This window comes from Gracilinanus agilis, chromosome 3 (genome assembly GCF_016433145.1).
Source record: "Gracilinanus agilis isolate LMUSP501 chromosome 3, AgileGrace, whole genome shotgun sequence".
Classification (NCBI taxonomy): domain Eukaryota; kingdom Metazoa; phylum Chordata; class Mammalia; order Didelphimorphia; family Didelphidae; genus Gracilinanus; species Gracilinanus agilis.
In genome coordinates this window covers 479,248,688-479,272,044 of record NC_058132.1, presented here as the reverse complement: position 1 = coordinate 479,272,044, position 23,357 = coordinate 479,248,688, and positions in this window count along the sequence as shown.

The window sequence follows — 23,357 nt, the reverse complement described above, 5'->3', positions numbered from 1 at the left end:
AAAGGATTGACAGAACAAATAGGACAGATGAGGAAAAGTGGAGCAAAAGAAAAATTAGAAATGACATGATAGCCTTTCTCAGATTTGCTTAACAAAAATGGGAACAACAAATAGAAGATTATAGGATATCTTTTAAGATACTCGGTATAGGACAAGAGAAGAAACAAAAAAATCTGGAAAGAAATCAGAGCAAGAAAATATTTAAATAAAACAAAATTATGTGTTGGGATGAGTTGGGGGGGGTGGAGAGCAGGAGATCCCAGAACAGACAGAATGGTTACTGAATTTTCAATAGATTTCTCTTTTTTAGTATTTTTTTAACAAAGCAGGTGCTTTCTGTATGATTTTAGACATAAGGAACAAGTGGTCTGAGAGGAAACTTTACCAATTGAAGGGAAAATGAGGCAGAATAGGTAAAACACTGGTGACCTTAATGATAGAAGTGGAATCATGTAGCAAGTTATTGTCACTTCATGATGATCTTTGAGAAAAGGAGTGACATTTTTAAGATGGAAGATAAGAAAAATGATTTCCCCAGTGGAGTTTTATGAGATGAGGTAATGGGTAGAACATACAGAGAGTAAAGTGTTTGAATATCTCTTCTTCAAGTCAACAGGAACACTATATAGGAAAGAGTTATGTTTCACTGTCTGACTGTGGAGATACAATGAGCAACATTGATCTTTGTGGAAATAGGCTCCAACTTTAATCACAGTGAATTTTATTCTGCTCTGTTTTTGTGCATAAGTCTTGTGCCCTCAATTATTACCATTGGATATGTTATATGTTGAAGAGGACGAAAGGGTTGCTCTCACATAAGAAAAAACAGTCTGTGTCCCACCTCCTACTGTTTTCCTCAGCTCTGTGACAGCTTGCCTTGAAGCGAACGTCCAAACTGATGTTTAATTTCCCGTTTCTGTTCCCCTTGTTCATTGGACAAGTTCTTCCTTTTTATTTTTAGGATGTAAATTTAGCCAGATCTAAGATGTTAGAAATCAGTAATAATTTGCAGTGGAATCTAGGCCTTTGAATAATGAGATTCTGGAAATGGCTAGAGATTCTAAGGAACATGTGTTTCAAATTGAACAACAATGATACAGTTTTGTTTGCACTCATAAATAATGAATTTTTTCCGAGACCACAAGTTAAGATTGTCTAAATTAGTCTCCCCAATTCAGTAATTGATCCAAAGAGCATGCTGTGTCAGTTCTATCAACATGCTGATGCCTTTCGTGTGGTGGTGAGGGGAAAAGGATTGGGGGGTGGGAGGGATGGGGTAGCTGCTGATAGCATTTATGAAGGACATTACAGCAGAGAATGAAAAAACTTGGAAGTGTGTGTGTGTGTGTGTGTGTGTGGACATGAGTTTGTTTGATTATCTTCAGTTAATGGGAAAGCAAATGACGTTTTATAGCCCTAATTTAGAGAACATTAATAATAGTATAGTTGAGGTAAATCTTTTTAATAGTAAGATTTATGCCAATGTCCCCACCACTAATTTAGGTGAGGAATTTACAAAATCCATTTTGTCCTCTGAGGATGTACTAAATGGATGGTATGATTTGGTTTCAAGCTGGCCCTTGACACGGCAACCTTAGGAACAGGAAGACTTCCTCCCAAGGGTCCTAGATTTTTTTCCCCCTTTTACTTGTATTTCTCTCTGCATAAGTGTTTGCCAGGGGGATGGGCTAGAAGTCAGTGGTACATGCTGTTCGTTTAAGGTAGGTATTTTAAATAGGAGTCTCCAGAAAGGAGAATCAGTAGGCACAGGGGAATCAGTACTGTCCAATGACACATTGTTCATCTGTGCACAGGCTGGGTGTGGAGAAGGGAGTAACCATCAGTTTAAAATATGATTCTACAGAGTACTTGATTAATCCAAAGAAGTTATGGGCTCGATTAGGCATATGATTTTATAGGCATGTGTGGAACCTGGCTTGTTTATTGTGTGACACCATTTAATGGTGAAATGAAAAACAAATCAGTTCCAGTCTAGGCTAGGATGCTGGAGGGGTCATGTGGAACATGCATATTTATGAGACAAGATGGATATGGAGTAGTCTTCCCTCCCTGTACTCCTATTATTCACTGTGTAAGTTCCATGTTGTGCATGGTGTGCTCCTGCTCTACATTTTCATGTGGAAATAAAACTCCTCATAGGGAAAAAAATGTTGATGGAAAAACGTCTTCTGAGGGGGATCCATGGTCCTTGGTGAAAGTCCTGTCGGGAACAGAGAAACATCTTTGGCCATTGATGAGGGGATATTTCCATTTTGGTAGGTGAAGGCTTTTGCTTCCTCTGAAACCATGGTAAGTAGGGAAGAGAAGCAAGGAAAGGAACTCTGTAGGATAAAGTGATATGGGAAAGCCAGAGATAGCATTGGAGAAAAGGCTGGACCACTATGAGGGAAGATGTTCAACCAAGGGAGGCTTGTAATTGCAGTTATGCTCAACTAATCCTATAATTAGGGCTTTATTCTCTTCTCACAATCTTACAGGATCATAGATCTAGAGCCAGAAGGGATCTGAAAGAATATCTAGTACTATTCCCTCATGTTACAGATGAGGTTGAATGACTTGTCCAAGGTCACACAGGGTTGGTTGGTTGTTTGCCTTCATACTCAGGGGACCAACATGACATCACTAGTGTATCTAATTTTGGTTGATCAGACAAACAAGCTCAGAAGTTTCTATCGCACAGGTCAGCACAAAAAAACCTGTATGAACATTTGAGATGGAGATGTCTCTAAATTTGAACATCTCATGTTTCTTTTGAGCTACTTCAATTCTGCTTTGCTCATAGAGCACAGTCATATGGATTAGTAACTATCAGAAGTGATGAAGGAAATCCTCTAGAGACTCCAGAAGAGGAAATCCTATTGTTCCCAGATGGTTATTTGATTCTAGAATACAATCTATGTGTCCTGATGAAGTAGGACCTGAAGAGGCTTCATATATCACATTGGTCTCTACCCTCAATTGCCACTTGGCCTCCCCTTTCTATATTTTCTATAACTTTATTGCTGCTTGTAAAGAAGAGCTTAGAATTAGTCTGAAAAGAATAGGAGACAGATCTACTAAAGAATCCATGCGCTTCCATATTTGGCATTTTTCACTTGCCTAGGGAGCAAAGCTATCAAGGACTTAAGAGATAAGATGATTTCTGAGAACTGGTTTCACCTATATCAGACTGGAGGTGGTATAGGGGGAGGAAAGAATCTGAATCACAAAATATCAGAAGACAATAGTCAAACTTATTTCTACATGTAATTGAAAAAATAAAATTTAATAACCATCCTCATTCCCTCCAAAAGATAAAACAACAACAAAAGAATTGGTTTAGAGGCAAAAAAAATTAGTAATAAATGGACCTATTTCCAGATGGCTAAACAAAAGCAATGGATTTCCTAGGCACTATTTCTAGGCCTGATCTAATTCACCACTAGATTAAATATGTAATATAGAAGTGTAAATTCAGGCTTAAAGTTATAATCTATAGGAAACCTAAAATTTTCACATAGTAAATGCAAAGCTGGTAGGAGTAAATGACAGTGAAATTGTATGCAAAGTCTGACAAATACCAGGAGGTCAAAGACAGAAAGAAAAGTCCATCCAAATTTTTAAAAATACCAAAAGAGCAGCATTTTAATCAGTAGAAAAAAAAGCAAAAATCAAGGTAGGTATCCATTGTTTGGGGAATGCATGAACAAATTATTAAATTTCTTATACAAGGAGTGATGACTGAGAAATGAAGAGAAACATGAGAAGATCTGATTGTACTGATGCAAATGAAGAAAAGAGAACTAAGAGAAAATTATACACGATGACCAAAGTGAAAACAATACCAAAATATATCAGAACTTTGATTAAATGAAATGATTGTTCTTCATTGCAAAGCACACATCCTTATTCTGGGCAGAGAGGTACTGAATTATAGGCATAAAATGTATTATTTACTCAGTACATGACTGATTTTGATGGTGTTTCTGTTATCCCCCTTCCCCTTTTCTTTTCCCCATAGCTTTTATTTCATTTAAAGTTTTATTGATACCATTTTAATAAAGCAGTCATTTACAGATATTTTCTTCCTTCAACACTCCACCTTCATCTTTCCTTATTTAAAAACAAACAAACAAACAAACAATTGACCAGACTGCCTGGCAAATAAATGTTCATCATCTGATAGCATGTCCTAATTTGCACATAGTTCCCCATCTCTACAACAGTAGGATTAAGGAACACTTTTTTTATCTCTTCTCAGAAGCAAATAATGACCATGATAATCTTCATTTCATTGTTCTTTGCATTAATACTGATGCAGTGATTTCCTGTGATATTTTCCTTGTCTGCTTTCTCTCTTCCTCAGTATATTTAGGATCTTTCCACCTTTGGCCTCTTCAGCATATGAATCCATCAAGAAGCATTTGTTAAGCAATTATTGTATATGAGATACTGCACTAGAAAACTCTGGTGATTCAAAGAAAAATATGAAATAATTCTTGTCCTCCAGGAGCTTATATCCTATTGGGAGAAATAGCATGAACTATGTGGCACAGTGGAGTACTGTACCTGGACTCATCTCCCCAAGTTCCAATCTGGCCTCAGACACTTATTAGCTATGTGACTATGGTTGCTTAACACTCTTTGCCTCAGTTTTCCTTTCAGTAAAATGAGCTGGAGATGGCAAATAACTCACAGACTATTAGATACAATTGAAATGACTGACCAACAACAAAGTAAGTACATCTGGAATATATATATATATATATATATATATATATATATATATATATATATAAACATAAAGGTTTTTGTTTTTTTTTTTGAGGATAGGTGAGGTAGCTGGAAGATTTAGGAAAGCTCTCTTCTAGAAGGTGAGATTTGAGCTGAGTTTTGAAGGAAGTAAAGGATTTTAAGAAGGATTCTTAGAGGAGGGAGGACATTTCAGGCATAAGGAACCTGTAGCTCAAAGGCAAGGAGATGAGATCACATCCTGGAGGTCTTAATCCTTTCAGTCCTCCAAATCTCACTCTATTGCCCCAATGCTCTGAGAGTTAAGTGCTTCATCTGATCTTATTTCATTTGGTCCCAATCACAATCCACTTCTCTCCCTACTCCCCAGCAATCTTCTCACCCCCCTGGTTAACCCTTTCTACCCTCCTATTTTTTCACTAACTATTTCCATAAATATCCATACCAAAACACCCCTTCCCATGCCCCACACTACCATATGTTTCCTTCTCTTTTTAGAATGTAAGCCTGTCTTCACTTCTCTATCTTGTCACTTTTCTATCCTCAGTGCTTAGCACAGTGCTAGGCATATAGTAAGCGCTCAATAAATGCTTTTCATTTATCCACACATTAACCAATTCATATAAAATAGAGTGGTGTGTGTGTGTGTGTGTGTGTGTGTGTGTGTGTGTGTGTGTGTGTGTGTGTGTGATTAATAGCAACAAGATAATTTTGACTAGATCATGGAGCATATAAATGAATAGTGCATAATAAAACTAGAAAAGGGTGTAGGGTCAGTTTCGAGGAACTTAAATGCCCAACAAAGAAGTGTATATTTGATTCTAGAGGCAGTAGTGAGCCACTGGATTTTTATTGAGTAAGAGGGTGACATTATTAGACCTGTATTTTAAGAAAATTTCTTTGCTAGATGTGTGGAAGATAAGATTGCTGAAGGGAAAGGCTCAAAGCTCAGAGACAGGTTGGAAGGCTATGGCAACAGTCTAGGAAAGAAGTGATGAGAGTCAAAACTAAATTGAATGAATAGAAAGAAGAGAATGGATGAAAAAGATGCTATGGAGGCAGAAATAACAATTAACTGGATATCTTGTGGGAAGAGAATGAGTAATTAAAAATGTTAAGGTTTTGAACCTTGTTAACTAGAAGAATGAAAATGTCATTGACAGAAATGAGAAAGTTAGGAAGAGGGCATTTTTGGAGATAGATATTAAGTTCTATTTTGGATATGGATACATTGAGTTTTAGAAGCCTATGGTGCATCCATTTTGAAATATCTAGTAGGCATATGGTGCTGTAGTAGTGAAGCTCCAAGGAGAGATTGTGTCTGGATACATGACTCTGTGAATTATTTGCATAGAGATGATAATTAGACCCATGGAAACTGATGAGGTCACTGAATGAGAGAGAATAGAGAGAACAGGGCCCCAGGACATAGCCTTGGGAAATGTCTACAGTAAAGATGCATAATGAATAATGAACCAGCAAAAGGAAATGAAAATTTAGGAGGTGAGATTGGGAAATAACAGTAGTATCTTTAAAAAATTATTTATTCATTTGGAACACTTAAAATATTAAAATATATAATTAGTTCCTTTTCTCCATCCCTTCCCATTAAAGAAGGCATAATTTGATTTAAAAGGATATATTTTATAAAAAAATTATGTCATTTCTATTTATCAGTTTTCTTTTTATTATACATTTTAATCATTAAAAATTACATGTAGTTATATGCAATGTGTTTATTATACATTATATGTGATTGGGTTATTTTTTATTTGTTACTTTTATTTATGCCTTTCTCTGGAGGTTGACAAATGCAAATTTTTAAAAATAATATTTATGTTGTTATTTGCATTTTCCTTTGGTTCTGCTCATTTTACTCTTCATAAATTCATGTAGCTCTTTCCAAGTTTTCCCAAAATTAACCTGTGTTTGTTTTTTTTTTTTCTGATGGTGCAGTAGTATGCATATACCATAAAAGTGAAATTTTTAAAAAGTCAGCAAGACTTAAAAAAAATTAGGAGTTGAGATAAACTGTATACAAAGGTAAGTAGAGTCATTTGGCAAAAAAGAATCTAAACTGTCCTCACAGGGTGATGGACTCACTATTAGTTACCTCCCAGAATGAGAGAAATTATAGTCATTGTGGACTATTCTCTTGAGATATCTATCCAATGCTTTTGTTGGCTGTCATCAGAAAGGGCATAAGAAACCAAACTTCAAACATTTCCTTGTTGGAAATGATGATGTAATCATATTGGAAAGTTAAAAAAAATAAGCCAACACATCAACAGAGCTAGATATGGTCTAAAGGAGAGAAATCAAATTAACCAGAGATGGAGGGGCTGCTATAGAGGACTATATTTTAAAATATCGTGACTTCAGTCTTGAAAGGCAAAGACTAACCTTCAGCGCTTATAGAAATAATTCAAAGCATAGATAGAACAACTATGCATATATCTACTATTCTAGAACAGGAAGAGACATACCTTGAAAACCTAAAGAAGGTATTTTTAGATCAAACATAAGTAAACAGTGCTTTACTTAGTAACTAATAAGCTAAGGCTTATGGAATCTGCCAGGGGTGAGGATGAAAATAAAGTTTCCAAAGTGGTAAATTCATGGATAAAAGATAAATTAGGATCCTTGGGGGAGGGATATAACCTGCTGTAGTTGACATTAGAGGAACCAACTTTCCCTGCTCTTCTCCTCAGTGTAGCCAATGGTGTTACTGCTAGAGATTTCATATTGAAAGTGACAGATCATAGGGTCCATCCAATATACTAACTCTTGTTTATCTAGGATCCATTCTTAACTATACTGAATTCCCAGTCTTGAGAAGCAGCATGACAGTGAATAGTGATTTGGCTTCAGAACCTGACAGACTTGGACTCCAGTCCTGCCTCTGGCAACTCTTTATGACTAATTGCAGAGGAGGCACCATCCTGCATTGCCAGGGGGAGTTTCTTCATCTAGGAGTTACCTATATCAATGATAGGTTTAATCCTATTCTTATCCCTATCAGTATTTAGACTTTAAACCCTACAAGTGACTGGACTGACATGTCCAGAATGCATGTGCTTCTAACAAATATAGCATTTATTAAGTAAGCATCTACTATACACAGAGTGGAACAGCTAGCTGGTGCAGTGGATAAAGTGCCAAGTCTTGTGTCAGGAAGAGTCTTGAATTCAAATCTAACCTTGAATACTTCCTAGCTGGGTGACCCTGGACAAATCACTAAACCTGGCTTGCCTTGGTTTCCCCATCTGTAAAACGAGGTGGAGAAGGAAATGGCAAACTACTCCAACATCTTTACCAAGAAAACCTCAAATAGGTCCCGAAGAGTCATACATTACTGAAAACGACTGAACAAAAAAAATAGGCAGAGATCTCTATTAGGTGCTAGGAGAGGTGACAAGCTGAAATAAGGCTTACTCCCAGTCCTCAAGATTACAGCATGTTAAATGCTTTTCACACTTTGAAATCCTATCCAAATGCAAATTATTGCTGCTATTATTATTAGAAGACATCAAAACAGAGTTATTGTACATATTACATGAAAAGCACATCCAAGTATAACATAATGAATAGAGTCTAGGACTTTGAACCAGGAAATCCTGGGTTTGAATATTACCTCAGATTCCTACTAGCTGTCGTAACTTGTCACATCAATAAAACATCCTGGAAGACTTAATAAATTTGTTAAATTCAATTCCAGGTTTCATGGATTTCACTCAATTTGACTGTCTGACAGTGGATCATTCTGGAATGTTAGGGGTGGTGATTTGGGGAAGTCTATTGAACATTGGCCTCTAGTGACAAGTAGTACTGATGGTCACAGTAACCATGAGCAACTGCCTTCTTGGCAAGCAATAAGTGTCTCCTAGACAACGAACTCTAAATAAGCATCCTAGGACATGCTGTCTCCCTCATAACATCATCATTTTATATTCCTGTCTTTCCAGAACAAAGCTAATTGAAATTCCATGAAGTTCTTTATGGCTAGTTTCCTTTTTTTTTTTTTTTTTTTTTTGCCATTTTGGACCTGACCTGTGATTTCATCATTGTAAGGAACTCCTGGAGAGAATACTTCATTTGCTAGAGAAGATTGGCTCTTATTTGGCAATTTATAATCTAAGAGACTTGCCCAGGGCACTGAGAAATAAAGGTGACTCGACCAGGGTTAGGCAATTAGTGTTAGAGGTCAAATTTGAACTGAGGTGTCCTTGTTGCTAAGCCTAACACCATATCCATCATGTTGCACTGGCTCTATTTAAAATTTATTCTAATGGGAAATAAAACTATCGAAAATGTTAATTAACCAAAATGCTACATGTTAAATAGAATGTTAATCTAAAAGTTCATCCTGGTAAGTATCTAGAGAGGTCAGTGAAACAGAGAAGAGCAATCATCCATCCAAAGTCAGAGGCAGCTGGCACTTAAAAGATCAGAAATATGCTATAATGGAAGCAACAAAAAGTCCAAGAAAATTAAACTATCTCACAGAAGGTCCATAGCATAAAAATAAGAAAAAAATCCATTAATGGTGGTTTGTCCCCCTGTCTTTTTTTCTGTCCTCAATTCCTTACTCATGGACTTCTTGGTCATATAGAGGATTAAGTCCAGGGCTTTGAATCTGAAAGACCAGAGTTAAAATCCAGCCTCAGACATTTATTGACTGTTTGACTTTGGGCAAGACATATAATCTCTGTTTGCCTCAGTTTCCTCAAGTATAAAGTGCAATAATAATAGCACCTATCTTCCAAGGTTATTGAAAGAATTAAATGGGATTTGTAAATCCCTTAGTACAAAGCCTGGCACAAGTAGTGTAGAAAATATAAGGAAGGGTAATGGAGACACCTTTTATTTATTATTTTATTATTTATTATTCCTGTTGACTCCTTAGGAGCATAGGGCCGCAACCATCTCACGCCAGTGGACTCTGTTCTGGGCAACTTCCCCCAGCTGGGCCCATGTCATTCTGACCGTTTTTGTTTCATTTTCAGCAGATCTTCGCCAGGTCTGTTTTGGTCTTCCAACCTTCCTCCTCCCTGAAGGGTTCCAGCTCAATGCTTGTCTGGCTACGTTGTCTTCTGGTTTTCGTAGCGTATGTCCTATCCATCTCCACTTACGTTTCTTTATGTCCTGACTAATGGGATACTGGATTGTTCTTTCCCAGAGACTAGCATTGGAGATCTTTTCAGGCCATCTGATGTTCAAGATGTGACGTAGACATCTATTAACAAAGACCTGGAGTTTGTTGGTGTTAGCGCTTGTCACTCTCCAGCTTTCTGATCCATATAGGAGGACGACCTTTACATTGGTATTGAAGATTCGGAGCTTAGTGACGAGGGACAGTGCTTTGGAGATCCAGACAGACCGCAGGGTGTTAAATGCCTGTCTGGCTTTGTTGATTCGGTTTCTGATGTCCTCATCTGCTCCGCTGTCCTTACTGACGATGCTACCCAAATAGGTGAAGTGGTCCGTCTCCTTGATGTTTTCTCCCTGTAGTTGGATTGGCAGGTCCTGTCTGCTGTTGACTGTGATCACCTGGTCTTCTTCTTGTTGATCTTCAGACCTGTCTTCTCCACTTCTTCAGAGAGTCGTGCAAGTTTGGCTTGCGCATCCTGCTGCTTGTGAGAAAGGAGACAGATGTCATCTGCGAAGTCAAGGTCCTCAAGCTGCTTGGTGTGAGTCCATTGAATGCCCGTATTGTTGTCCTTGGTAATTCTTCTCATGGTCCAATCTATGACCATCAAGAAGATAAGGGGCGAAAGCATGCAGCCTTGCTTCACTCTGGTCTTCACTGTGAAGGGAGCCGTCAGTTTCCCATTATGGATGACCTGGCAGGTAAAGTCTTCGTATAGCTGCTGGATGATGTTGATGAGCTTCGGGGGAATCCCGTAATGCTGCATCAATCTCCAGATGATGCTCCTGTCCATGCTGTCAAATGCCTTCTCGAAATCCACGAAAGTCATGTAGAGGGGGGACTGCCACTGGATGGACTGTTTGATGATGATTCTTAGGGTGACGATATGGTTGGTGCACGATCTGTGCTGACGAAACCCTGCTTGTTCTATTCTCAGCTTCTTGTCCAAGGCCTCCTTCAGTCTTTCTAAGATGACTCTGGTCAGGATTTTGCTGGGAGCGGATAGAAGCATGATTCCTCGCCAGCTGCTGCATTGGGATAGATCACCTTTCTTGGGTAGCTTCACTAGATTACACCATAAGTTCAACGTGCAAGATCTAAAGACCAGAGAGGAAAAAGAAGCATTCAATTGTGAAATCAAGAACAGGTTCGCGGCCTTGACAGGACTCACAGGAGAGACAGTTGAAAACCACTGGACCAAACTCCAGCAGACCTGGAAGACCACCTGTGCAGAAGTCCTGAGAAAGAGAGAGAGAAAGCACAAGGAATGGTTAACACAAGAGACTTGGGCCAAGATACAACAGAGAAGAGATTTGAAACAGAAGATCAGCCAGTGCCAAGATCAACAGGAGAAAGAAGAACTTCGAACACAGCACTGGGAAATTAACCATCAAGTCAAGAAGAGCACAAGATATGACAAGAGACGGTTCATTCACGATATGACCGAAGAAGCAGAAACAGCAGCTGGGCAGGGGAACATGAAGAGGCTATACAAAATAACAAGAACTCTATCGGGAAAGAATTACAACCCTAGCAAGCCAGTGAAGGACAAGACTGGCAAGACAATAACAAGCGATGCAGGGCAGAGAGCCCGATGGGCAGAGCATTTCGAAGAAATCCTGAACCGACCGCCTCCACCAACTGTTCCGGACATACCACCAGCCACTGAACTGCTTCAGGTGAACACGGGCCCACCTACCAAAGTTGAGATCATTAAAGCCATCAAGACCATGAAAAATGGTAAGGCTGCAGGTCCAGATGGCATCCCCCCTGAGGCACTCAAGGCAGACCCAGAAATGTCAGCAGAGATGCTACAACCCCTCCTGCAGAAGATCTGGGAACAGGAACAAGTCCCGACAGACTGGAAACTAGGCTACCTGGTGAAGCTACCCAAGAAAGGTGACCTATCCCAATGGAGACACCAGGGATATTAAAATAAAACTAAGTGATTTGTGGGTACACACACTGGGGTTTATGAGAGACTAGACCTGGACATGGGGACCAGAACAGTCAAGCTGCTCCTAACTGACAAAGGGACAGTTGACCAACTGTCACCCTAGGCCAGAGGCTTTGAATCCAACAGACACAGTAACAGGATATAACTGGTTTTAGTTATGAACAACTAAAAGGTGGGATAGGGATGTCTTCTCTAAAACCTTAAATCTAATGACAAAACCCACAGGGAAAGGGGAGGACTTATTTCTACAATAACTTAGTGATCTAAACTGACAGGACCCAAGGAGCTGTAATGGAGTCTCTGAGTGACTGTCTCAGTTTGGACCTGCCAGACTTGAGCAGCACAGCTAGGGGCTTTGTGGCTTTGGGATTCTCACTGCAATCCACTGATGATCTCTGGATGCCAAGAGCCAAGGTAGTCTCAGGTACCAAGTAGGAAGGGTTTGCTTGAAACACTGTCCACCAGATCTCAAACTTCTCCTCTTCCTTTGGAACTGTACTGTAGATCTTGTCCTCTTTGCTAGCACCACTCAGGATCCCAGGGAAAATCAGGAAGCAGGGTGTCCTTTGCTCTGAGATCTCCCAGGCTGGCCACAGTTTTTGCCCACCACTAATGGAATCCTCTCTCAGGGCACACACGCTTCTTCCTCCTTCATTTTATCCTAGAATTTCCAGCTCCAGCTCCTTCCTGCTAGGTCAACCTTAATTCTTAATCAATAACTGTGGGAAGCCAATAAGAGAATAGATAAAAATCTGAGACTCCTCTTTTGACCCCTTTTGTGATCCTTGTGATTTCTTCTTGAAAAGTATTATGGCCTTACTGAAAAGCTTTAAGTTCCTATCAAACCTGAATTTAAAGGGTTAACATTGTTAACACAGCAAGGAATGCTGCTGCCTGTTATAGCTAAGGCCAAGATACTCCCCAACTTGGCTTTCTGATAAGAACCTAGTAAAAATTCAGCCTTGGCCTTGGTCTATTCTGAAGTCAATATTTTGTGTTTTGATGTGACATAATTTGTAACTTCTGCGCATCTGCAAAGTTTCTGGGGGGGGAGGGGTTCTTTTGTGTGAAATGAGTCTTGAAATATATATAATAAACTCCATGCTCCTGGAGCCAGAGTTGGAAGCATGAAGTAAAAGACATTTCCCTTGTCCTGTCCTTATTTCCTTATCAACTAAACTGTCATCAGATTATCAGAGATGATAAAGAGATCTCCACAAATAACTACCTAATCTTCCTCACAACAGTAAGTATGTGCTTTATGTATGTTATTATAATTATTATAGTTATTATTAAGCTCTGTCAATGCTACTTTGGGCCCAAATATGAATCCTTTTGGGTTATATGATTTCCAGTTATTTAGTAGTTAAGTAGGAAAGCCTTCTGTTGAAGATTTTTCTAAATAAGTTTGCATTCCTTCCTTTAAAGGTAGGAAGGGAAGACAATCTAGGTACACTGTAAGGAAAAACTACTTAATGATTGTTATTGTTTGTTCATCTAACCTGAAGATTTGTTGTTCAATTGTGTCTGATTCTTTGTGACCCCATTCAGGGTTTTCTTGGTAAAGATACTGGAGTAGTTTGCCATTTCCTTCTCTTGCTCATTTTACAGATGAAGAACTGAGCAAACAGGATTAAATGACTTGTCCAATAAGTGTCTAACCTAATAATTAGAGATATCTAAAAGTGGAATGGGCTACCTTTGGAGAGGGGATTACCCTTCATTAAAAGTCTTCAGAATCCATGTAGGCAATGGAAAGTTCTGCTACTAATAAAGGCACTTTCCTACCCATACATTCCCTTTTCTCCCTCCTCCTGTCCCTACATGCCAGAACCTCTGTTCAGGGATTAGATCAGTGCTTCCCAAACTTTTTTGGCCTACCGCCCCCTTTCCAGAAAAAATATTACTTAGCCCCCTGGAAATTAATTTTTTAAAAAATTTAATAGCAATTAATAGGAAAGATAAATGCACCCGTGGCCATCACCGCCTCTCTGGATTGCTGCAGCACCCACCAGGGAGCGGTAGCACCCACTTTGGGAATCACTGGATTAGATGTTCATACTACTTGGATGAAAATGGAGTCATCTACTTTATTCCTTCAGATGTGATGGCAAAGCATTAGGCTTTGCTATTTGCCCTGACACTATGATCTGAAATCTTGTAGTTACCTTACCTTCTGCGCTACATCTATGCCTTCCATACTCTTGGAATTCTCATCTAACTTACTTATAAAACCTGATGACCCCTGGGCCTTGACATACTCTCCTATCTTTCCTCTCCCAAACTCACAGTACTCTTAGGATTGCCAAACCTTTCCATAAATCCTAAGGCTTTTATGTATTATCTCCTCGAAACCAGAATTTTTTTTATCTTTTTCCACAAATGGCTTAGCATAGAATTTGGCACATAGAAATTGCTTAATAAATGTGAATACATGCTTTTTTCATTCATTCATTCACTCACGCACTCATTCATTCAACCTCTGACTTGAGTGGTGACCTATCCAGGTATACTGTAGAGCGATTCTTCTTCAGCTAAATGTTGGATTTGATGGCCTCTAAGACTTTGTGATTTGTTGACCAACTCTGAGATCTTGTGATTCTGTTCTATATTAAACATATAAGTAGTATACACTTATATATACATTTATATATAAAATAGAGGAAATCTTTCTAAAGATATTAAATAAAAATATAAAGATTTCTTAGATAAATAGTACCTCAGGGTCACCATTATGAAAACTGATTCTTATTGTACTCTATATAGAGTATATATACTATTAATCTGAGAGGTTTGATATTCATGTGTTTTAAATAAGACAGAATTGATAAAGCATACCTTTTACAGAAAGGTTATTATTTCCCAAGATTATAAACCTACAAATATGGTAGCTACCATTAGAGGACATTGGGTTTTCAAAATGGAGCACAGGCCACCCTCATTCTCATCAGGATTAGTATTATTACCATGATCTCTGCCATTATTCTCACATATTGTTATTAAACAATGTTAATTGATTATCTACTAAATGATAAGCTCTATACATACAAAGATATGGTTCCTGGGATATAATAGAGTATGGGCCAGTGTGCTAATTTTTGCTTAATATTTAAAACCAAGAAAACAGAGGTTCTCTAGTATCCACATGATGAAGAGGCAGACTTTTAATTGGCTATGTAGTCAGAATTAAGGTATATTCAATAAGCATTAACTGGCCAAAATGAAGGGATCATCATTTCTGAATGACTGTTTTCAAATAAGGCTGCAAAATTCTTGGTTGAACCCTGCTCCCCCAATTTTAATACCCTATTCTAATAATGAGCTTATTTTAAGTTTGGTCAGTCAACAGCAAGAATTTAGAAGAATTTAACTATGCAAAAGGTATCGTCCAATCGCCCTTAAAATCCAAAAGGTTTCTTCTTTTTTAGCTTTCAGGAGTTAATTTTAAGAAAAAATGATTGAGTTTAGTCACAATCACTGTTACCAATAATAATGCCTGCTAGTATTAAAATTAAATTATCATAAAAGTGTTATTTATATTTTGGATCAGTTTAATTCTATTTTTGGATATCCATAAAATTTATGTGATCTTCAGTCATTTTTAGCACTTCAGTCCCCTTGATTCCCAGTGCTCCAAACCTTTTGACATAATTCTTGAACTTGGATATGCTTGTAACCTCTCCCTTCTGAATATCTGCTATATTGTGATAGTCTTTTGCTTCCTATGATCTTCTGACTGGTTTTGGTCCCCAAACATGCAGGTCAGAAAATGTGCCACAACCTGTCATTATTGTCCCTGCTTCCATGGTAGCTCCTAGCTGATTACTCTGTCCATTCTTTTTTTACTTTTTTTTTTTAAACCCTTGTACTTTGGTGTATTGTCTCATAGGTGGAAGATTGGTAAGGGTGGGCAATGGGGGTCAAGTGACTTGCCCAGGGTCACACAGCTGGGAAGTGGCTGAGGCTGGGTTTGAACCTAGGACCTCCTGTCTCTAGGCCTGACTCTCACTCCACTGAGCTACCCAGCTGCCCTACTCTGTCCATTCTTGCTGCTAACTCTACTTCTGGATGAGGGCATTGAGTACAAAACACAATTAAATATCAGAGATAAAAGAATATCCTTCCATATTTGAATGTTTCCCTAAAACAATTCATTTGAAATTGATTGAAAACTACTTACTTTTTTGTATTTATATAAAGAGAAAAGAAAATTTTAGCAAAGTACAAAGAAATAGTTATAGAGGCACAAATTATTTATTTTTCTCACTTCAAAACTTAAAAAATTCAGTGTATCTATGATCTTATCATTGTGTGTATTCCTTCCAAGATTACAAGTCATCCACATTTTTTTACCCTGTGGAATTCTTGGGCATGTTTTCCTCTAATTTTTTTTAAGGATTATACCCAGTATACTGTGTAGGTGGGAGTAGGGAGAAAAGGTCCCCTTTTAATATTCTTTTGTTACCAATGAAACATATGGTTATTTCTCCTTATCACTATGTGACCACGTTACCTCCTTTTCTGGTCACATATCTATCTGATATGTTTGTGTCACTTTTCTTGTGTAATTTTTCAATGGAAATATCTAGCAGCTTACTCCTACCCACCATACTTCTCTCCATAGACCTCTGAGTAAACTGAAGCTTTAATTCTTTGTAGAAGAGGAAGAATGATATAATGGAAAGTGTGCTATATTTGGAGCCAGAAGACTTTACTTTATATCTCAGTGCTGATATTTAGTGGTGTTAACCTTGAAAAGTCACTTAACCTCTCTTGGTCTCATTTTTCTCATTTATAAAATGAGGGGATTGTATTTAGATGACTTCCATGATTCTTTCCCTCTTTAAATACATGATCTTATGACTATAATATTCCATGACTTACTACCATGCTGCATCTTCCAGAAGAATACTGATTTTAGGAAATGACAACTCTGATTACTTTTTAACTAAACTTCTAGTGTCTTTCCAGTTATGTTGTAATCTTTTTTATTCATTCACTTGTTCATTCATTCATTATCCTTCCATCTAGGATCAGAGCCTTTCTTGGCATTGTACTTTCTCTAGGCCTCTGAGGATATAAACTTTTAAAAGCTTAGAAGCTTCTGGATTACTAAATGTTTCCTAAAATGTTTCTACAAAAAACAAACAAACAAACAAACAAACTAGGAGAACCTGAAGCTTAGTACTTTATCCTGCTTGACTTTCTTTAGGCGTTAAACTTAATTTAGGTGCTATCTACCCTAAAACTTTAGCTAGATTCTTATCAATCTATCTGGAGACTGTGCAGGTGATTTTCAGTTTTAAGTGGGAAGTAGGGTGATTCTTTGAACAATCCAGAGAGACTAGCCCTAGGCTAATTGCCAGACCCTGTGTCCTTAACTTCCTTCTGCTCTCCTTTCCACTACAGGGAAATAGGGAAATAGGGACTAGATTTGTGATTTCCTTAGTATGGGGAGTCGTCTATAGGGCACTGTCTCTACCTATGCTGGTAGCTTCTCTGCCATTTATAGTCTTAAAACGATTTCTAGAACAATTTGATGTTAAGAGACTTGCTCAGGGTCAAATAGCCAGTGTATAACAAGAACAAAGATTAGCCATCATATTATGTTCTGCCTTCCACTCCTCCCCATCCCTTTTTCTTACTCTGTCTATATCTATTCCTGTGTCTGAGACTCTCCGTTTTTTCCACCCTCTCATTTCCTCTCCTTCCCACCCCACCAGTTTTGTTTTAATTAAATCTCAGCTAGTTCATCTTGCTCTTTTAACTTACAAAAGTTCATTGTAGAAAATATTTTGTTCATTTGAAGATTCTACTTAATTTATATTTTGTTGTATATATATATATATGTACATATATATATATATTGAATTGCAACTTAAATGTATATATGATCTCACTGTAGTATGTATTATTCCCATCAGTGCAGCCTACAACCCCTCTTATTTTGTGATTTTGTGTGTGTTCTTCATATCCTTATAAATTCACTGTAGATGAGCCACTCAAAAATCTGGAAGCCTTCCTCTTGATCTCTGAACATTCTGTGTTTGGCAGGAAAATACTGGGCCGATTTAGAACGACATTTAAAAAAATAATTTAAAGATTCCCTTAAAAATAAGCAGAAGAAAAATTGAATGAAATCCTATTTAAATTTTAACTAATTAAGCAAAAAAATACCATTTTCCTATTGCTCTGTTGTTTTTTAAATATTGAGAATATATTCGAACAGGTCAACTTTTTTTTTTAAACCCTTGTACTTCGGTGTATTGTCTCATAGGTGGAAGAGTGGTAAGGGTGGGCAATGGGGGTCAAGTGACTTGCCCAGGGTCACACAGCTGGAAGTGGCTGAGGCTGGGTTTGAACCTAGGACCTCCCGTCTCTAGGCCTGACTCTCACTCCACTGAGCTACCCAGCTGCCCCCGAACAGGTCAACTTTTAAGAAACCTCAGCAAAAGTATAAATTAAGGGTCTGTGAAAGGTGCTTAATTGTAGAATTTCTGTAGTATTTATTATTTCTGTAGTATTTAAGCTATGGGGAAAATATCATCTGTCCAGAACAATTTAAAGGTGGTCTACATGAAAGAAATAATAAAATTTACTGATAGTTATCCAGTGCTTTAATACATTATGTATAATATCTCATTTTAGTCTGATAACAACTGTTAGGTAAACGTAATTGGTATTCCAATTATCCCTTCTATATTGTGGATGTTAGGGGCATGGAACTCCCATGATTAAGAAAATCCATGCAAAATGTTTTGGTCCTCCCTTTGTGCCAGAGAAGAAATCTGAATTTTTTCTTTTTCTTTTATCCCCACAAAATTTTATCTTATAAATTAATATTTTATAAAATTTTATGGTACCTTATTGTAAATTTTGGGTTAAGTATCCATTTCTGACTTTTAAACTTTTTAAAACATTTAAAATCTTTTTCTGGTTATCTGCTGGGTTTCACATATTTGTCTGCAAAACTTCCCCCAAATTCCCATTTAATTTCTTATGCCAACCTCTGATATAGAAACTGCTATAGGGAAAGTCATGATATCCTCATTTTGCAGCTGAGGAACCTGAGGCTTACAGAGGCTAAATGACTTTCTCATGTCCACATAGCTAACCATTGTCAGAGATGAGATTCAAATCTACATCTCCTTTACTCCAAATGTAGTATTCAATTGACCACCCACACTGGAAAAGGACTTGAGTGACCTCTCAATGTTACATTGTGCTGTAAACACCTGGTTCTGTAGACATAGTGCAATGTTAATTATGAAATTGAAAATCATAGGCCATAAGATTAAGACCTCGAAAAAAAATCCTATTCACTTCACAAATGTGAAAATTGAGGTTCCCAAAGGATCATAAATTTAAGAATTAGAAGAGTTCTCAATCAATCAATAATCATTTATTAAGTGCCTACTATATGCCAGGAACTGTACTAAGTACTGGTTTCAGAAGTCAATTAGTCAAAATCTGAAATTATCCCCAAGGAGTTATAAAATTATATACTCTCTTTGATCCAGCAATATCACTGTTAGGTCTGTATCCCAAAGTGATCAGAGTAAGAGGAAAAAGAACTTCTATATTCTAGGGCCCATGGGCCAGATGCGGCCCTTCTCCTTCATAATTTTTCAGTCAATGATAGCTCTTAGTATAAAAAAAATACAAGAATTTTGCAAAATGTATCATTGTTATTTTGAAATAAATTATATTGGCCCGCCTAAATTTTTTTTTCCTTTCCTTTGGCCCCCTCTTTAAAAAGTTGGCCTATCACTACTCCAGACTATTTATAGCAATTCTCTTTGTGTTGACAAAGAACCAGGAATTAAGGTGATGCCCATCAGTTGGGGAATGGCTAAACAAATTTTGGCATATAGTTGTGATCGAATACTAAGCCATGAGAAATGATGAGCAGATTAATTTTTAAAAACCTATATGAAGTTATAGAAAAGTGAAATTCATAGTACTAAGAGAAATTTTATATATACCTATGAGCTACAGAATTAAAGTTTGAAGAACAACATCTTGTAAATGTCCACCTGCAGAGAAAAGCTGATGAATAGAAACATGAAAGGCATACTGGAAATTTTAATTAACCAACAAACAAATCAATGAATAAAAAAAGAAAAAAGTCAATTAGCCCATTCATATGGGAAATCAATACCTTGAGAGGTTAAGTGACTTATCCAAAGTCACACAGATAATAAGTTGAAGAATTGGGATTTCAATCAATCAGGTTCTCTGTCTCTAATAATAGCTCTCTTGCCACTATACCATATTGACTTACCCTAGCCAGTAAGTAGCAGAACCAAAGGCTTCATATGGTGTTAATTCCTGTCATGGAAATAGCAAAGAATGCGCAAGCCTTCCATTTTAGGACTGCCTCACATCACAAGCACATGAATCACTGAGCATGAATATGGTAGGAATTCCCAGGGTAAATTATTTCCATCTCAATCACTGACTGCTTAAGTGTAGGCTCTAATGAAACAAATCATTATGTATTTTGTCTGTATATACAGTGACTGAAATATGCTTATTGAAAAAACAGTTTTACCTTCTGTGCTGTTTTATTATTTTAAAAATGTACTGTTAACTACTTTTAAAGAGTTTACTTAACCCAAGCTTCTCTTACAGAGAAGGTCTGCCATGTTTTATTAATTTTACATCACTCAACTGTAGGACAGATGGGGAATATTGCTTTGGTACTAGAATTGCAAGTGACATTTTGTTCCAGCCTCTTAAGAAAAGACTTTTCCTGCCTTTATCATTTAAAACAAGTTCTATAATTTTTAAAAGTTCCAGTCTAAAGTATTCCATTTCAGTTGCTGCTTCAGGTCTTTAAAAATTGTTGAGAAATCAATTGATGAATAATGGAAGTTATAGACACGTGCATGCATTATTATTTAGAATCTTTTCATTCTCCTCCCCCACTTTTAGTTTATTTATTAGTTCATTTCAACTTAAATACTTTGCTTTTCCTGTTTTATTTTATCATGCTCTTGTTCATATATTTAAATACTTGCCACTCAAAGTAAAAAATAAAATATATTTTAAACTTTATTAAAAAATAAAATGTAATTCATATCCAACAACAAACCCACCAACACCCCAACACCAGAAAACTAATTTCTGACCCTCTTGAATATGCAGATTCTGGTCAGAATTCCAATTGTAGTTCACAGACTGAAACTTTCCCATTCAATTCAATTAACATTTATTTATATTAGATACCAGACATCTGAGAGTTGATAGTACAGAAGAGGAATCTATGATAAAGGGACAGGATGAAGCCACTTTGACCGACATAACAGTCCCCCCCTGAGTACATGGTCACACCTTTAGAGTCCTAAATCTAGTCATAAAAACTCTTATAGAAAGCAGGTTGCATTTTTTGGAACCCCAGAATAAAGGTCCCTTTAAAAACCAGATTTGCAGGGAGAAGACAGTCAACTAGATAGATCTTTGGCAATGGTGGTAAAAACTTTTAGTCTGTTATTAGACTTTTCTAGTTAACTGAGGATTCTAAATTTTTTTAGCCTGAAAAATTTCTGCTTTCAGCTTTGGTTTATTTAAATTTTATTTCACTTATAGCATCCACTGGACATAATTTTTGCTATTGCAAGTGGAGCATTATGAACCCTTAAATTTGACAAGACCCTATCAGCAAACTTGATCAACATTGCTGATAAAGTGTTGTCAAACTGTAGGGGTCCGGGGAAGCAAAACAACCAATGAATAACCACAACCACCACCACAATAGCGGGCATTTATATAGTATTTTAAGTTTACAAAACACTTTACACATTATCTCATTTCATCTTCAAAACAAGCCTGTGAAGTAGCTATCCTTTTATACAGATAATAAAACTAAGTCTTACAAATGAAATGATTTGCCCAGAGTCCAGCTGAGGCAGAATTTGAACTTAAGTTTTCCTGACTTCGAGGCTCATTTTCTGGTACCACCTAGTTGTAGAAAGAAAAAGTCTTCAGAGAACTAGGACAGGTAGAGTAGCTTGGTTCCCTGGAATTCATGAGAGATGAATTTCAAAGAAGAGACCACAATCATTAGTATAAGTGCTGATTAACATCAGGTAAGGGAGAGTAAGAGCTAAAAAAAAGGTCTTTGGACTGTAGTGGGAAAAGGCACAAAGAACTAAAATGGAATCTAGCTTTACCCCTTACTTCCTATGTGTAATTGGAGAAGTTGCTGAGCCTCTACAGGAGTACAGATTTTTTCCTCAGTTTCTATTTTATCTGACTTCTATACTGTATTTTTATTTTAATTTTTCCCTCTCTCATTGTCATCTCAAATAACACTCACACCTTCACCCCAATCCCTTCATCTAGTTCCATAAACTATAGAAATAATAAAACACACATAAACTTCCCATCCATTTCTCTATTTTTTATAATAGACTAAAAAACATACATACAGACATCTATTCAAATGTTGTTATCCAGTTGTTTCAGTCATTTTTGATTCTTTGTGACCCCATTTGGGGCCACACAGTTAGTACATGTCCACAATGCTGCCTAGCTGCCCACATAAACAGATATATAGAAATATATACATATACAGGTAGTCACACATATATAACCCATGACTCCTCTCTTCATACTTTCAATTAACCTAAGCAATGTGGCCATTGCTGCCTCTTCCTTTTTTCCACATACCCCTCAAGCTGCCCTTTTGAAACTTCTTTTTTTTTTTTTTAAACTCTTACCTTCCGTCTTGGAGTCAATACTGTGTATTGGCTCCAAGGCAGAAGAGTGGTACCGGGTAGGCAATGGGGGTCAAGTGACTTGCCCAGGGACACACAGCTGGGAAGTGTCTGAGGCCAGATTTGAACCTAGGACCTCCCGTCTCTAGGCCTGGCTCTCAATCCACTGAGCTACCCAGCTGCCCCCTTCTTTTCTTTTTTGAGAGTATTTATTTAATATTCATTATTCACTTGATACTCATTTAAGTATTAACAGGAATGTCAAATATAATTTGGGCAGCTATGTAGCACAGTGGATAGAGGTCTGGACTTGACATCAGGAAGATTCATTTTCCTGTGTTTGAATCTGATCTGAGACACTTAATAGCTGTGACCTTAGACAATTCACTTAAGCCTGTTTGTCTCAGTTTACTCATCTGTAAAATGATCTAGAGAAGGAAATGGCAAATCGGTCCAGTATATTTGCCAAGAAAACCCTAAATGAGGTCAAGAGGAGCTGAAACAACTGAACAATAACGAATATTAAAAATTTCTGTGTGATATAAACTGCTTATTAATTCATAGATTAGAATTCTTTATTAAGTAAAATTGTACCTTAATTAGAAATAGTAACGGGAGACACTATTTTCTTAGCTTACTAGTTTGTGACCTTCAATCCCACTTTCCTTGTATTTTCACACACACATCGCTCACTGAGACTGTGACAAACCAAGTAGAAGCATATCACCAGTCTCATATTGTACCTATGAGCCTTTGTTCTGATTGCTATTTTATTCTT